At 42.2% G+C, this 18,742-nt stretch overlaps 1 pseudogene; it reads right to left on the reverse strand.

The window, feature by feature from the left end:
- Positions 1–9,368: 9,368 nt before the first annotated feature.
- LOC118405949 lies at positions 9,369–18,397 on the reverse strand (annotated as a pseudogene).
- Positions 18,398–18,742: the final 345 nt, after the last annotated feature.

Genomic DNA, 18,742 nt, shown 5'->3' on the forward strand with positions numbered 1-18,742 from the left:
TACCTTATGAAGTAGATTTCTAGCGAGGTCAACGCCCATGAAGCCGGTTCTTTCAAATGCAGAGTAACCAATTAACGTCAGACCGGTGGCACGCGAGGGTCAGGGAGGAATGTTTCATACCTATTGTCCGTCGATTAGTAGCTGTTAAATACCGTCAATACATTACAAAGGACATCTTTGTGGGGCTTCCTTTAGTTTGCAGCATGTATTTTTATGAGCTGGTCCCTTTGAATGCTGGTTATATAGAATAGAAGGACGGACTGAATAATCAGCAAACAACACGACTTGAGTGCATAACGCATATATTTGACAACTTACTACAGCCGCTGTACACCGGGTCATCAGATACGTCTCTTTACCTTGTTACAAGGTACAAGTTGTAAGTTGTAGAACTACGTACTGTTTTTATTTTTGTGAATGCAAGGAAATAGCACTGAAACATAGGGTGACACGTACTAAAAGTCACAACTTTTTTGGGGTGACAACATTTTTGGGGAGTGACAAGAAGCGAAACACTTCAGTTACAAAAGTACGACCGCATAGTGATAAATAGTAAAATATTCAACAAAGAAAAACCTTTTTAAAAAGTAAAAAAAATTGCACCACGTCAGGTTCGAACTCTGGTCCAAAAGTTACAAATCCAATCACTAGTCAACTACGCCACGAAGCCTTGCGATTCAAACTAATGAAAAAATAGAAGTAAACTGACAAAGCGCGTAATAAAAGAGACGGAAATAAACTGTAATAAACTTTTTAAACTGATATATAGAGTTGTTTGTGAGCAAGTAAAGCTCCCGCACGGTGCAAAGTGACGAACAATAATGCCTGCTTGATTTGAGTTCACGGCATTTGCATGATAAGGAAAGGTGCGAAAAGCTCGCAGTTATCACCCAATGTCAGTGACCTGCCAGCAGCTATTTGATTGGTCCTCGCTAGAAACTACTGAATGTCAAATAGTCTACACGGGGGGGGCGGGGGGCGGGGGGGGGGGCTGGGGGCTCTTTCCTTGGATGAATGACTCTTTAAGCTAGCCTCAACCAGGCTCCGCGGATCAGTGGTAGGAGAGATCAGACAAATAGAGTCAATAGTACGCCAGAGTTAGTGTACCAGGTTTTTCGGTGAGAAATTAGTTCTCTTGTCGGCCGACTCCCTATATAGCTATCGCACTATTGACTAATTGTCAATAGTGTGTATGTGTGTGTGTTTGTGACGCACAGGGAAAATGTCAAGGACAGTTGGCCAAAAAAACCTTCACCTCACCTCACCGTAAGGTATTTCGCCGTAGGCTATAGTTTGGCGTAGAGTGACTGCGCAAGTTGGGTTACACCCTGTCTATACTCTGTCTACAGCACAGATATCTGTACGTTAACTTGTTTACTCCTGCAGACCAGTTTGGACTCAAGCAGCCAACAAACGTGTTACAATTCACTACGGGCAATCAAGCAAGGTAAGCTAGACGTTCTGTTGGTCTCTACCAGTCTAAGTACGCTGACTATAAGATAAATTTGCAATTGCCAGGGGAGTCTGGCCACTGACGGCCAGGAGGGGGAATGTTTCCCTTTCCGTGGGCAAAATATGCCCCTTTATGCCAAATTCTAAGATCATACATGTCCCCTTAGGAAGGCCTGGTGAAGGCTAACGGTCTGTTCTTTGCTTGCCTGTTGGCTAAACACTCTGGAGGAGGAAACTTTGTATAACTGTGAAAGGGGGAGGGAACTGGCGCCTTGGGGAGTTACACAGTGTGTATTGAAGTTCATTGGAATGTGAACAATATTTTAAAATAGCGATCATCCGGTTAAAAAAATTAATCAGCTCATCAGGCTACTTACTTTCGATCACAAAGTGGTAAAAACACCACAGGGCTTAATCAAGCCAAAGCCGATTGTAAGCTACATTGACTCAGTGACCTGTCAGTCTGGGCCTATATAACTTATGATTTATGGCCATTGAGGCATTCCAGGCTCTTTTGCTGGTGTAAACCCTGCTGAAAACTCACAAATTTTGTCCTCGGAATGGTTTTGTAATCAAGTCAAAGCTCACGGACAGGACGATTAAAGTAGATTTTAATTTGTGATGTTTTTCTTTCTAATTATATCGGAGATGTGTGAAGCGGCTTGGTCTGACATACACGTGTCATGTGCACGTGTAACTTTCCTGACCCTTGCGACAATCTGCTTAAGGTACCGCCCAGGAGTCTTCTGTCCCGATAACAATGAGTCATGTCTTTGGAAGTTTTTCTGTACCCTCTACACTGTCTGACGGTCTAGAAAAATGTTTGCTTTGCGTTGAGATCATTTTCAAGAATCTTCCACTTACATAATCAATAAGAGTCCGTAGCTCTTTTTACATGTGATTTCAAATGTTTCGATAAGCACCTCTTTCCGTTAGATAAACTTCATTTGTTCACACATGCCTTCATGTTGGTGTTAATAAAAAGAAACAGAAGTCCTTTTATACCTAATAATATTGTCCTTCCACTACTAACAGAAAGAAATACGTTTATTAGAATCCCAGATTTCACATCTGAGAAAAGCATGTCACTAATACATGCACTACTAAAAACTAGAAACAGCTACGCCAAAGACTGACACGACAAGTATAAATACCTGCTGTTTAAACAATAGTGTGGCTACTCGTTTTTGTTCTGCACAATAATGTAGACACGCACACCAGGCTGAAGTTGGCCGCCGATTGGGCCGCCGATTGGTAGCCACCGATTGGGCCGCCGATTCGTCATTAGACAAAACATAGCATCCCATTCAGACGCCCATTCGAAGAAACTAAAAATTCCTAATTTCCTTTGATAGCTTTAATGGATATCACGAACTGCTAGATAATGTCTATTACCACCCAATGTATGAATACATAAACATAAATGATAACAAAAAGTATGATTTCAACGAATAAGCACAAATAATAGGCCCAATCGGCGGTCACTGACTTGTTCCAACATCAACTACGATACGGCTTCTAGAGCAATTTGCTACTTATCTAAACGTGGCCCTTGAACTTTTAGGACGATCGGATGTGCACGTGACTGGAATCTGTTAGCCTGTGTGTTTGGATTCGACTGACAAGTCAGTGTGGTCCGAGGGGATCCGGAAATAACTGATTGGGCGCGGGAAGAAATAAACAGACGATTACATACATAAATATCACCACTGAGACATTTTTTTTCACTTTGAGAAACCTGATACAAAGTGAAACAAACAGAGCTCCATATTCTTGTTCACAACCCCTATTACGGCCTTTCTTTCTTAGCGACCTTCTAACTTGATGTAAAACTCACCAGCTGCCCTGTAAGAGCTATTTTGACAAGAACATCAGAGTGTACTACCGGCCATCATAGAAACATGAGTCGAACTGATTGCCATTTATAAATCCAAGACCTGGAACATCCTACTGTTATTGTAGAACAACTACGTCAACAAGTACATGTACAGTATTTACATACAGAATACATTGTTTTATTTAAGAAAATATCAATTATTTGATTTCAAACACATGGCAAAGTGAATAATAATGAACTATGTAAAAAGTATGCAGAGAAAGGCAAATTTTTTACTTACCTTTAATGCAAGCTTCGAATCTTACAGAAACACATGACGTTTGGCAAAAAGAGTAAATGTTGAATACTTTGAAATAAACCAAGAAAAAGTTCCAGTCCATACCATGTACACGTAGCTATAAGTAGATCTCTGATGTGTTCATGCCGCATAGTTGTGTCATCAGGCTATTTCCACGCGACATGCCCAGTGTGTGGGCTCGCCCATTGGTCAGCCCATTTGATGAGATTAGGAAGGGAAGGTCCCGCGGCAGGTGTGCGCTCGCCCATTGGTCAGCCCATTTGATGAGATTAGGAAGGGAAGGTCCCGCGGCAGGTGTGCACTCGCCCATTGGTCAGCCCATTTGATGAGATTAGGAAGGGAAGGTCCCGCGGCAGGTGTGCAGGCAAGAGTTGCCTTGTTTCCGCACACCGCAGCCACTTCAAGGAAAACGTCTGTTTGCTGCGATTTTTTTTCTGTCAACCAGGGTACATACATGTGCAATATTAAGAAACACAAAAATCTAGCCATGTTTTTGAGGCATGTTGCATTTTATTATCAGATATTCCGTACATCACTATCATGTCACATTTTCCATTACAGCTAAATTCTAGCATCGACAGAGATTAGTTCAATTTGAAGGTAAGGCATATTTACAAACCAATAAAAAATATCTTGAGGAATGTTACGGTGCCAACAAAGTTCCGGTTTCAACGACCTCAATATCTGACAATGAAGGACAACTGTAATATCATGACAGCCAAGCGTAACATGTTACATACTCTATAAAGAACCAATAATAAATTCCAGTCCATACCATGTCCATGTAGCTACTCAAATACCTAAGATCTAACTAGAGAGACGCCTACATTATTCTATCTACAATGCCCTGCCGATCTAGCATTCCACACAATGTAAAAATATGAAACTACACAAAAATTTCGATGGTTTTTCAACGGTTTACTTGGCAGAAATCTTTCACATGTCAAAACTACCACTGTTCCTAAACACAAATCATAAACTACCAAACAGCAAATTGAACTTTCTAATCTCTACATTGGTTAAGGGAATCTGAATGCAAACAGATTACGAGTATACGTAAACATCTTCATCGAATGTCAGATCATAACTATACTAAATGTCAGTCCAGTCATCAAATTCTACAACGAAGCATCGGTCTTGCATCAGTGACTGGGACATACACACGTGCAAACGTTGGTTCGTGGCCTCTGTTCGCTATCTGTCGCAGAACTTACCTGTAACTTTTACAACGGTATAGTTGTGAACTTTTATCGCTGTGGGTTCGCATGTGACTCCGGAGATGGATTGACTGACGGAAGCTCATATTCCATCGGTAGGTTTTCAACACTGTGTATCCCGCACATGGGTCTTTAGATTAACCTGTCTGCTGCACTGTCTGAACTTCTCACTCTTGTAAGGTTTCTCACTGGTGTGAGTCCGCATGGACCTATTTAAATTACCCGGCACATAAAACTGACATTCCTCACATCTGTAAGGCAGTGTGGTTCCTCATATGCGTCTTCATATTACTATGCTGACTAAACTGTTTGCCGCATTCATCGTACTTGTAGGGCTTTTCACCGGTGTGAGTCCGTATATGTCTCTTTAGATCACCAAGCTGACTGAACTGTCTGCCGCACTCCTCACATTTGTAAGGTTTCTCTCCTGTATGAGTCCGCATATGCTTCTCCAGGGAACCCAACTCGCTAAACTGTTTGCTGCATCCATCGCACCTGTAACGTTTCTCACCTGTATGAGTCCGCATATGCGTCTTCAGACTACACAGCAAACTGAAATGTTTGCTGCATTCATCGCACTTGTAGGGCTTCTCACCAGTATGAGTCCGCATGTGCCTCTTCAGACTATCCAGTTGACTAAACCGCTTGCTGCATTCTTCGCACTTATACGGCTTCTCGCCGGTATGAGTCCGTATATGTCTCTTCAGATCACCAAGCTGACTGAACTGTCTGCCGCACTCCTCACATTTGTATGGTTTCTCTCCTGTATGAGTCCGCATATGCTTCTTCAGATTACCCAGCATACTAAACTGTTTGCCGCAATTCCCGCACCAAAAAGGTTTTTCACCCGTGTGAGTATGCATGTGTCTCTTCATGTAAATCAGTTGACTAAACTCCTTACCGCACTGGCCACACTTGTGGGTACGTGAAAGAGGCTCCTCTTGTTTCAGATGAGATCCAGCCGGGGTCGCCATGTTGAGTAGGTCTCTGACACTGCGGGAATAGAAATGAATTTCAACATTTAGGAAAGAAACCGTAGATTTCTTGACACAGCCCATCCAAACGACTCACCTGTCAAGTAAATTTATAAAAATGATTGCGGCTTCTGTCCAAACGGCATGGTCTGTTGTAATAATAAATTCTGCATGATTGACGAAACATCCTTGCTATTAATTAGCTTTCTTCGCAGACTTGCAGCAGTGTTGTCTTTTATCCTCCAAGGAGAGCCAAGACCTGAGCCCTGCAGTCAGAAAATATTGAAATAATACAATCCTTCGCCCAAACATCCGCATAAATATATATTTATATGGGTTACGCCGCCAACGTCACATTTCCTACCCAGGGTTCGGTCGGGCTGTTTGCTGAAAGATTCAAACGAAAAATGTATGTCAATAACCATATGCACAAGGCATGGATTTTTGGGGTCAGTTTTGTGTTCTGTTTTTGGTCCCCAAAACTGCCACTTGTGTCAAAGTCATCCTTTCTTGAAATACGACTCGTTTTCTGACACGCCACTTCGAATTCTGGCAAACTTGTTTACCTTCCGTTCCCCAGTATGTTGCGTTTCGTTCGCTGTTTTATCTACGGAGCTTGCTCATAGGATTGTGGAACTTCGACAGGATAATCAAAGTATTACGCTACAATAGCTACAAACCAGACAACATTACATGCCACAGAGGGACTATCTAACACGATCACATACCTGACGCCAGGGTCTCGAATTGACTGAGCAGACAGTGCACCTTCCAAGCTTAACTAACATAACAATAAGATATCTACTTAGCCTATGACAGGACTGCTCTCATCGGTCTCAACCAATCAGGGCTCGACTAACGAGTTAATGTATGCAAGCCCTACCCCCCGTACGGTCTAACCTAACAATAACCCTTTTTACATACAACAGTCAAAGGTCATAGGCGTTACAGGTAGTTCAAAATCTTCGGGGTGAGTTAGACACAGTTTGGCCCTTTAGATACAGCACTGCGTCCGGCATACGTAAATAAATCTGCTTGGAGATGACGGATATAGCATTTTTCAAATTCTATCGGTCAGTGATTTTGAAAGGTCGACCCTAAACATCGTGCTGAAGCAAATTGAATATAATTTACAACTGTTTGCTTTTGTTAGCCTCTACCAGACTCCTCATGTCACTAGATAATGGTCAGATAGACAGACAACACACCAGATGAGTCAGCCGGCCCAAAACTACAGTTACCGACATGACATACATGTACGTGGCTGTTGTCTATTTGGCCAGTTTCTACTATTTTCCAGCGACTTGTGCAGCCTGGTAGAGGCTGTCCCATTGTGTGTGTGTGTGTACAAACTATTGTTTAAAAAGCAGTTGTATTTATCAAAGTTGTGTCAGCCTTTGGCCTGACAGTTTCTAGTTTTTATAGTCTCCGTAACATGCTTTTTTTCAGATGTGAAATCGTTTCTTACGAACGTATTTTTTGCTGTAAGCAATGGAATGGAAAAGAAATAAATTCAAAAAAAGGACTTACTTGTCTTGTGTGTTTCTGTTTCATCTTTACTTTCTATTGATATCAACGTTGGTGACCAAAGGGAGTATATCTGGCGGGAAGAGGTGTTAATCGAAAAATTTGAAATTGCAAAGCCTTTTGTCAATATTTCAAGTCGATGAGATATTATATATTCACCCATAATAAACCTATGTATTAACTCAAAAGTGAGAGAAAGGCTCCATAGTTAACCGTCCATTCTAGACCCTCCACAAAGAAAAGGCGTATTTAGAAATTAGTCAGCTGGGGCGCTTTATCCATAATCTATTCCTCGCACAGATGTGTTTAGGTGGTTTGGCTAAGCTTCAAGGTCATGGACCACAAGCGACCCCTATCAATTAGTTGCCATACTGCACGACTCCAATGTGAATGATGCTGCAGTATTGTAATCGATTAATAGGTGTCGCTTTTGACCCCATGTATTCACTGGAAAAATCGAGTTGTTTTCCTTACATACTTCACCGTCTTTAGTTAATTACAGCTGCTACTTGCATTGGTCATAGTCTATTCATAGATAAATACCGGAAACCAAAACCATTCTAGTACTTACCGAGATACGCTGATGCTCCAAAGTACTGCGCGATGTTATTACGGTGACACAGATCCTCACGGCTTCAGAGTCAGTACTGACAGAGTGATCAGTGACACCATTATTTAGTGACTGGATGGGGGAATAAAACCGGTTTGGCAGGTTGTACTTGACAGCGGAACAGATTGAAGTGCTGATTTGCATAAGGGAAAACCAGACAGCATGAGACAGAGGTCTTACAGGTGTTTTGGGATAGTTGTTAAGCCAATAAAGCAGTGAGTCGGCTTTAAAATCGTTTTAGATGTCGTTGTTGAAAATGGTGGGTTAGCTGAATCAGGGGTCAGTGTTTCCGGTGGTGAGAGGTCAAAGGTTACGTACCTGATTACCCTATGCAAAACAAAAGTTGGTCTATTTTTCCAGCGACATGTAGAGTCTTGTAGAGGCTACCGTGTCTACTCTGATTTGTTTACATTGGGGAATATCAGACAACACTGTACGGGAAAAGGAGAACAACTTGGCTAACAGCGATAAGAAAGGTTAACAGCAAGGCAAGGCAAGTCTTTAATGACAAAGACAACAAATAACATCTAACAAGAAAGACAACAAGACATAACGTTCTAACTCTAGCATTTTACAGTAGATTATCAAGGCAAACAATAGTTAGCAACATCTGCAACTAACATGTTTCCATGGCTAATTCCAAACGCTTAGTATCTACAGTAGATCTATGTATTTAGAGTGATCAGTGAAAAATTAAAGTGTCATAGTAGAAAACTATAGACCATAACACCTTTACATAAAATTGGCGATGTCTTATCGTTTCTCTGTCACTAGTGTGGAAACATTCAATCGGCGGTTTTTACACAACACTTCTAGTTCTAATCCACTACGGGGCATGCGACACTGTAATCCAGTTTAATCATAGGAAACAAGCAAGCAACACAAATAGTAATATGATAATCACAAAATATCAATGCATTGCGAAACAGCAACATAGGTAAACATAATGTCCGTAACGTACCCACGATACTCATATTTAATGTCTCATTGATGAGTCTCTTCTTCCCATAGACTTCTATGTTATAATTCGTAGGTCATAATGAAGCTACGTGAAATTTCAGCAGATTTTTCATTCTTTGTCGAGCACATTTACCCTATATCGTGGGAAAAAATTGCCAATGCAAACTATACATAGAAACTTTTTTTTATAGCAATTACAAACTACGATTAGTCAATCCCCACAAAAGGCACTTTTTCGCTGCTATTGTACAACCGCACCACTCAGAACCCACGACTGTGTACCTCCGATCTAGCGCGCGGCTGCCAAACTTTACCTGCTTATTTCTTCAGTTAGAAACTAAATTTCACCAATCTAACTTTTGATATCAGTTCCGCTGGCTAAAAGGGAATTTCTCACCGCTAAAAACATGCGTCTATACAGCCGTTCAGTTTTTGGCTCGGATCTCTTTTAGGGTCCCCACTAGCGGAGTAATACATCAATGAGACCATAAATATGGATTGTAGGTACGTTTGAGCGTTTAACCGTCTGACAATTGTCTAGATCTTAACTATATATCACGCCAAAGGAATGTGTCATTTGTTGCAGACATTAATAGGAGTCCACCAGTGTGAGCCTGCATGTGTACCTTCAGATTAGTTAAATAGCGAAAGCTTTTGTTGCATTTTCACATCTGTACGGTCCCTCTCCAGTGTGAGTTTGCATGTGACGCTTCAGTTGACCCAGCACACGAAACTTCTTGCAGCACTCACCGCAACTATACGGTTTCTCACCGGTGTGAGTTCTCGTGTGTTTTTTCAGGGAACCTCGCTCATTAAACTGCTTACTGCACGTCTCGCACTTGTAAGGTTTTTCCCCTGTGTGAGTCCGCATGTGTGTCTTCAGATTAGATGACTGACTGAAGCCTTTGTTGCAATGTTCACACGTATAAGGTTTTTCACCGGTGTGAGTCCTAATGTGTCTCTTCAGTTGACCCAACCTACTGAACTGCCTGCTGCACTCCTGACACCGGTACGGTTTCTCCCCGGTGTGGGTTCTCACGTGGCCCTTGAGATCGCCAAGATGAATAAACAGTTGCCCGCATTCATCACAGTGGTATGGTCTCTCACCAGTGTGAGTCCGTATGTGTATTTTCAGATGGCTCAACCTACCGAACTGTTTGCTGCATTCCTCACACCGGTGTGAGTTCTCATGTGGTCCTTCAAATGACCTAGCTGACTAAACCGTTTCCAACATTCACCACACTGGTATGGTCTATCACCAGTGTGAGTTGGCAGGTGTCGATTGAGCTCACTGTCAAAGTGAAACTCCTCGTCACAATAGCTGCACTTGTGGGTACGGGGGGAATCCTGCCCGTCCTCTCCCTCCCCTTGTGTCAGATGAGATCCGGCTGCAGTCGCCATGTTTGTCAAAATCGAAATCCTGCAAAGAACTGTGAGAAAACAACAACAACTAATCAACACGGTGAAACAAGATAAAAGTTTTAGAATTCTAGCTTGTCCTTTAGAATGGGAGTACCTGTCTGAGAAAGTTCTTCTGCGATTCTATGAATACATAAAATGGTGGCCAGTTCAATTCTCTGCATTGTTATGAAGTTTTTTTTTCATTTCATGTATTTCTACAGAAAAAAGGACAATTTCAAACAATCAACGATAATAAAGGTTAACAGCAATAACGTATTTTACTTTATAATCAAAACTGGAATACGAAGAACTTTTAAAAAATCCCAGCATACAGCTGCAACTAATTCTAAACGCCAAGAATAACCTCTACCAAACTCCATGGAATGTACGGATAGTTTAATCTTCCCGGGGCGAGTCAGACACTAGTGTTTGGCCATTTGGATACTGACTAGCGTCTGCTGTACGTAGATCTACTCGGAGATTACAAATAGCTTCACGCTTTCCTATCGGTCAGTGATTTTAAAAGGTCGACCTATAAACATCGTACAGAGGCAAATACACACTGTTTCTCTTGGTTATCCTCTACCAGGCTCCACAGGTCATTAGAAATACCAGAAATTCAAATAAACAGACAACACACGAACAGTTAGAGACATATTATATGTGTGTTATCTGTCTATTTGGCCTATTTCCGCAATTTTCCAGCGACATGTGGAGTCTGGTTGAGGCTATTTCTCTGTGTGCGACTGTGAATATGCGGAACGAAACGGGTCGGCACACTATGGTCCTTGGCCAGAATAAACAGCCACCAAACAAGGGCAGTCGACAGGCTGGAGATAGAAACAAAGACAACAATCTTACCTTGTGAATACTGGCGGTAACGAGTCCCTTTCCTAAGACAAAGAGATAGATGTAACTCTCTTGCTTGGACTTGGACGCAGAAGTGTGTACGTGTCTGCTACGCAAGCTCCAGACATTCCAGACAGACACGTTTGACTGTTATGCAAATCCAATATGGTCTGACCAATTAGGGCTACTAGTAGTTTCTGGCACACTTACGTGCACGTGAGGTGTTCCTTTTATTTCAGACAATCGTGCTTGCGTAATACACACTGATACGAATAATGGGCGGTTTCATGCAGTTCTGTCGTCTTCAAGTATGTGAAGGCGACATTTTATTTTTTCCCAAACTCTTTATCTCTTTTTAAGTGTCAGTTGTTATTAACCTTTCGACTGAGAATGGGTAACAACTGTGACCTGGTAGAAATACGTCAAAAAGCTGCAAGTTGCTTCCTATTCTGACGCGTCTCAGTTAGACCACCTTGATTTGATTATATGGATGACATCATCTGTGAACCCTTAAACTGATGGGATCGTGCGAATTAAAAAAAAAAAAATGGCAAAAAAAGTTGCCTTCATAATGAAGCCTTAGTGGTTTGTAATAGGGCTGGGTACAGGTGTGACAGCGATCTCGCCCCCCCGGCGAGATCACTAGCGTTTTCGCCCCCCTTTAGCGTTTTCGCCCCCCCCCCCACCCCAAGAGCAGCTAGTTACTACATATTACAGGTGCGCTACCTGGTACTATACTGCACCTGGGGAGTAACGTATATGGTGTGTTACCGTAAGATGTCATACCTCGAAAGTCGATACTATATTGTTCGGTGCAAACATGACATTGAAATGAAAAAGACAATTTTTGCAGCTGAGGTGGCATAAAAACAGCGCTACTGCGAACGTATAAATCAACACCGTCTATGGTACGGAATACGTCAGCTGTATGTTTTCAATTTGTCACAGTGTTTTCTTTCTTGTGCTGGAAACATTTCCAAAGCATTAACAAAAACACACGTGAATAATAGTTTCTCATTATAAACACTATCTACGCGCAAGTTGATATAGCTGTTGCTAAATGCTACACAAACACTGGTAAATTACCAGTCTTAAGAAACACGGGTAAATGCATCAGTTCCTAAATACTAGAAAAAACAGTCATGTTGGAGGTGAAGATATCCCTTGGCCAGGTGCAAATACCAAAATGTGCGTTATTCTAATTAATACCTAATATTTGCATAATTCATAAAGACATTACATAGTTATTTTGTGGTCACTTCATGGTAGAGACTTCATATTGGAGATACATAGGTTGCATGAGGACAGGTGAATACAATGAAATACATCTTATGTCAAGACTCAGGTAAGTGCAATAATGGGAATACAAGGGACCCAACCCTCCTTGTCTGAAACAAGTTCAACTATCTTATTACCATGTAATTACGTTAATATTGATACTATGAATGGAGTTATGTATCAAACTCGTGTACTTATATCATTCTGAAACTGCATTTTGTGATTTATACCGATCAACTTGTAAAATGTCATGTAAACCCGTTTTTTTTGGGGGGGGGCGAAATCGCTAAAGGGGGGCGAGGTAGGGGGGCGAGATCACTAGCCGGGGAGGGCGAGATCGCTAGTGATTTCGCCCCGGGGGGGCGAGATCGCTAGTGATTTCGCCCCCGGGGGGGCGAGATCACGGGGGGGCGAGATCGCTGTCACACCGGTACAGAAAATTCAGGTCCAGGTCCGGTTCAGGTCCAGAGGATCAGGTCTAGGTCCGGACCTGAACCTGGACCTGATTCAGTCTGAATCATACCAATGATCCATTTCACTACAAAGAAATCTGTTGGGTGGAGTATTAGACTTACACTGGCGTTTTAAAATACTACAACGCTAACTGAACCTGTACGATTGACTGTAAACCTTGGTAGAAATTACTATTAACTCTACTCTACTTCACTCTTGTCATTTTCTTCCAACTGCAAGCGCTAAAACGTGTGAATGCCTGATAAAATGATATGTTAATTTTCTAATCGGTCCAACATCCGGTCCCCCCTTTTTTTTCAGGTCCGGTTTTTCTGGACCGGTCCAATAAGAAAAACCGGTTTTGTACCGGTACGCTGTACCGATACCCAGCCCTAGTTTGTAAGGTTGAAGAAATGACCAAAATACATTGAATACCAAACACGCGACGAACATCGCTGTGAGTTTGCATGTGCCTGCGTAGAACACTTGAGTTACGGAAGCTCCTACTACATTCTGTACACCGGTAGGTTTCTCACTGGTATCCACATGTATATATATCATATCTGCCGAGTCTGAGGTTTGGATACGAGGAACGCTAGTGACATGCTTTCCTCAGATGTGAAATCATTTCTTACTAACGTATTTCTTGCTTTGTGGAATGCCAAAGAAATAAAGTAACAAAGGACATTGTCTTGTTTCTTTTTCTTCTTTACTTTCCAATTATACCAAGGGATTATTGACTAAAGTGATACTCTCCAAGCAGAGGTTGAATCGCGCAGATATAGTAATAGTAGGAAAAATTTTTCCGACTACTACTATATCTGCGCGATTCAACCTCTGCTTGGAGAGTGTACATATAGTTCGTCTGACAGCTGCAGGAAGGGGTTTTTATCGACGGATTTGAAATCACATGTAACGTTAATGGTAAAGCCTTCTGTCAGTATTTCAATTGGATAAGAATGGGATATTCACCCATAATTATAATAGTTATTGCATTTTCATACACATAGGTTATATACCCAAATGACCACAAGTGGTCTAATGAATGAAAAGGAAAAAACAACAACTTATGCAGTAATTTTAAACTAGACAAGTTATCATGTATTGTTTTAGGAAACATCATATTACTGTGACTTTAATCGCTGCATCGAATGTTTTTCTGCCCCATTATAAATTTATGTATGAAGCGGTTACCAATAATATTAGTAGTAGGAATACTACCATGTAATATTTGTAGAGAAACTGAATTGTGTCAAAAGTGACAAGAAAGCTCCATAATAAAAAGTTCATTCTAGCCCCTCCAAAAAACATAACCATATAAAGAGTTAGATTCAATCATGTGAAAAATAGAAGAGGTAGATTAAGTTAAAGGGATGTTGTAGAAGTCACGCAGAGAGTTATGGTGCCATTGCAGTATGGGCTAGGAGATACTGCCCTACAAGAATTTTACAAGGATCAAAAGCGACGCCTATTATTTAGTTGCAGTACTGCACGTCTCCAATGTGAATGATGCTGTAGTACTGCAACCGATTAATAGAGGTCGCTTATGATCCATGTACCGATTGAGGTTAGGTCGAGTTGTTTTCCTCACATACTTCAGTCTTCACCGTCTTCAGCCTTATGTCATACAAAGTAAAGATAGAATGTGTAAATATGGCTTTATGTCAGTGAAAATAGGGGAACTCAAAGACACGGATTATTTTATATATTTGTTTTTGTGTTAAAAGAGACACCCGGAATGGAATGTGTAGGACACCTGATCAAACTTGTCTATCGTCTGTGGATTACTGTTATTGAAATACCTCAGCTGTGAATTATGTCAATCTTAATCTTTGTAAGAGTCTTCGTAAGCGTACGAAATAAGGAAACACACTAAATCTTACTTCAGGAATATATGAGACACTACTATACCGCACAAGTAGAATGTGTTGTCCACCTGTACTTATAACTACCTTTTGTTTGTATAGTTAATACTTGTCTACCCGCCCTGTCAATCTTCGCTAGATAAGATCTCAATAGGCTCTAATAAGATATTTTTCTAATATTGATAACAGATATGGGCAAATACTACACTACGTTCAGAACTTGGACGTCCCAGTGCTTTAGAAACGTCAGCGCTGGAAGAACAGAGCTGAGGATTTTACAGCGCTGGGTTTCCAGTATTGAAAAGTTCCCGAGCACTGGAAATTTTAGTGCGGAACCTGCTCCTTTTTTTTCCAGCACACGGTTACAATGCTGACGAAGGTTTCAGCACTGGGTAACCAGTACTGACTGGCCTCAGAACTGGTTCGCCGCCTCTCCGCCGCGAGTTCAGCACTAGTAACCGAGTGCTGACGGCAGTTCAGAACTGGAAAACCAGTGCTCGCATTGGGTTCAGCATTGGTTTTCCAGTGTTGAGGGAGCTTCAGCACTGGAACAAGGCCGTTCTGATGAATTTCTTCAGCACTGGGCGCCCCGTGCTGATGCCGAATAGACACGTTGCTTCAGCACTGGAAAGCCAGTGCAGGACCCGATACTTTTGTACACTTGCCTCTCTGTCCGACTTATGATGTAAGTTCAAGCGACTTACGGAAAAGAAAAGCAGGAAAGAAGCCCGGCTCCCGTGCACGTGGTCACCGATCTCTGATGCGTTCATACGGCGTAGTTGTGTCTTCATGCTATTTCCCAACCTGACCTGACCTGTGCCCAGGCGTGTGCGCTCGCCCATTGGTCAGCCCATTTGATGAGATTAGGAAGGGAAGGTCCCGCGGCAGGTGTGCGCTCGCCCATTGGTCAGCCCATTTGATGAGATTAGGAAGGGAAGGTCCCGCGGCAGGTGTGCGCTCGCCCATTGGTCAGCCCATTTGATGAGATTAGGAAGGGAAGGTCCCGCGGCAGGTGTGCGCTCGTTCATTGGTCAGCCCATTTGATGAGATTAGGAAGGGAAGGTCCCGCGGCAGGTGTGCAGGCAAGAGTTGCCTTGTTTCCGCACACCGCAGCTCCTTCAAGGAAAACGTCTGTCAACCGGAGAAAAACATACAAATCCAACCATAATTCTGAGACATATTGCATTTTATTGAAGATATGTCCGATATTCTGTTGATCATACAAACAATATCATGTCATATTTTCTGTTACAGCTAAATTCTAACATCAACAGAGATTAGTTCAATTTAAAAGTACAGCATATTTACAAACCAAAAAAAAATCTCTCGGGGAATTTCAAATGTTAGAAGGTCGACAAAAATGTGTCGTGTTTACATACTGATTAACTGTCTCAACAGCCTCTAGAGATGTGTACATGTAAACTATATATATACAGAGAGGGTCAATGCAAGCCAACATTAAAGTAATGAGAATCCCGTGACTTCGACGACAATATCTGAAAAAGTTGTTTAACTAGTTGTCTATGACAGACAGGCCTAAATCTTACTCTAAAAAGAACCACTAATAAGTTCCAGTCAATACTATGTACATGTAGCTACTCAAATACCTTAAATCTAGAGAGATGCCTACATTATTTCAACCAACTTACTAAAATTATCTGGCGATCTAGAATTCTAGCATTTGATACAATTGAAACAACGAAAATAAACAAAATAAACAAAGAACACATCGAAGTTCTAATCCCCACGTCCTTATACCCCCCTCACATTAGGCGCGATTCGATCGAACGACGAGTCTGCGAGCCCCAAATTACGAGGAGGAATGACACTGACGAGAAGGGGGGAACTCTGCAATTTCTTCGTCGGCATCAGGGTCATGCCTCCTTGTAAATTAGAGCTCGCAGACTTGTCGTCCGATCGAATTGCGCCTAATGTGAGGGGGTATTAATATCGGATCACCAGTATACGTAAATGGCTTGTTGAACTGACCATCATCAAGTTATACAACGTAGCACCAAACCTGCGCCATTCCCATATCTATGAGCAAATTAGTTTCGTTGCTTCTCTTTGCCAAACTATCATTGTCATACTTAAACTACTTGTCCCTCTGATACCTAAAGCCTTCAGATCAGTAGCTGTGAATTTCTATCACTGTGGGTTCGCACGTGGCTCCAGAGATGGTCTGACTGACAGAAGTTCTAAGTCTTACTGCATTCCTCACAAAGGTAGGGTTTCACCCTGGTAGCTGTAAGGTTTCGTCACACCGGTAGGGTTTCACCCTTAATCGTGCATGAAACCGCCACATCGGTTACTGTGAAGTTTAATCGCTGTGAGTTCGCTTGTGGCTCCGGAGATGGTCTGACTGACAGTTCTAAGTCACGTACATGTGTCCATATAGAATACAACACGGTGTGTTTCGTATCACCCAGGTTATCAGCCCGACCGCGGGTCGGATCGTCAAACGGCCGAAGGCCGGAGGGTGATCCGACCGCGGGAGGGCTGGGACCGAAGGTGATGCAGAATACGTTTTGCATTTTATTTATGTCATACCCACCTAAGAAAACCCCTGTTTTGATGCAAAATGCGCCGGAAGTTGAACAAATTTGGTGCCCTCGAACAAAAAGTGTTGCAACAGTAATGTTCCAACGTCTGAATCAGGCATTCAAACATTCGATGGCGCCGCACTCGGCCCGCGCCGCTCGAAACAGTTTGAGTTATTCGAATGGAGCCTGTGTGATACGCCTTTCGAACCGGTCTGATACGGAAGTTATGGCCAGTTCCGGAACACCCGTATCGAACGTTTTCGCGTCACAGTTATGACATAATTTATTATAAGTGTTATTACATCCTTCAAACCGGTAGGGTTTCACCCTGGTGCCTGAAGTCTTCACATCGGTAGCTGTGAACTTTAATCACCATGAGTTCGCATGTGCCTCCGGAGATGACTTGAGGTACGGAAGCTCCTACTGCATTCTTTACACTGGTAGGGTTTCTCACCGGTATGAGTCATCACATGGCTCTTCAGGTTATCAAGCCGACTAAACTGCCTGCCGCACTCCTCACATCTGTAAGGTTTCTCACCAGTGTGAGTCCGCATATGCTTCTTCAGACTACAAATCGCACTGAACTGTTTGCTGCATTCATCGCACCTGTAGGGCTTCTCACCGGTATGTGTCCGCATGTGTATCTTCAGACCACCCAACACACTAAACTGTTTGCTGCATTCTTCGCACTTATAGGGCTTCTCTCCGGTGTGAGTCCGCATATGACTCTTCAGATGATGCATCCTACTAAACTGTTTTCCGCACTCCTCACATTTGAATGGTTTCTCATCAGTATGAGTCCTCATATGACTCTTCATACTGCCCTGGCCACTAAACTGTTTGTAACACTTATCACACTTATAAGGTCTCTCACCGGTGTGGGTTCTCATATGTCTCTTCAGATTACCCAGCTGACTAAACTGTTTGCTGCACTCCTCACATCTAAACGGTTTCTCGCCAGTGTAAGAACGCATGTGTATCTTTAAATTACTCAGTCGACGAAACTCCTTGTCGCACTCGCCACACTTGTGTGTACGCGGAAGATCCTCTTCACGTCCATTACTTCCCTTCTCTTTGCCCAGATGAGATACAGCCGGAGTCGCCATGTTAAATAAGACACTGCAGGAATGGATATGAATCTCAACATTAACCCTATTCAGACCGGGGGGGGGGCTTTTGAGGCCCGCGCTAACTTCGATGTCCTATAACGCCAGAACGGCTTACGCTAGAGCCACAAAATTTAGTGAGTTTTCCTAAAATATTGTTGGCAACAATTCTACGAAGTTTGACAAATTTTCCATTTTTTCGTGTTGCCATGGCAACCGTTTGTTCACAGGCAGTTTTGCCAAAAATCACTATTTTTGGTTCTAACAATGTATTTTTCAAATTTATTTGCTATATTACTGTGATTTTGTTACATAAACAAAATCTTATATTATTCAGCATATCTTTCATAATTATATATGCATAAATTATGC

The sequence above is a fragment of the Branchiostoma floridae genome, chromosome 18, assembly GCF_000003815.2.
Source record: "Branchiostoma floridae strain S238N-H82 chromosome 18, Bfl_VNyyK, whole genome shotgun sequence".
Taxonomy (NCBI): Eukaryota; Metazoa; Chordata; class Leptocardii; order Amphioxiformes; family Branchiostomatidae; genus Branchiostoma; species Branchiostoma floridae.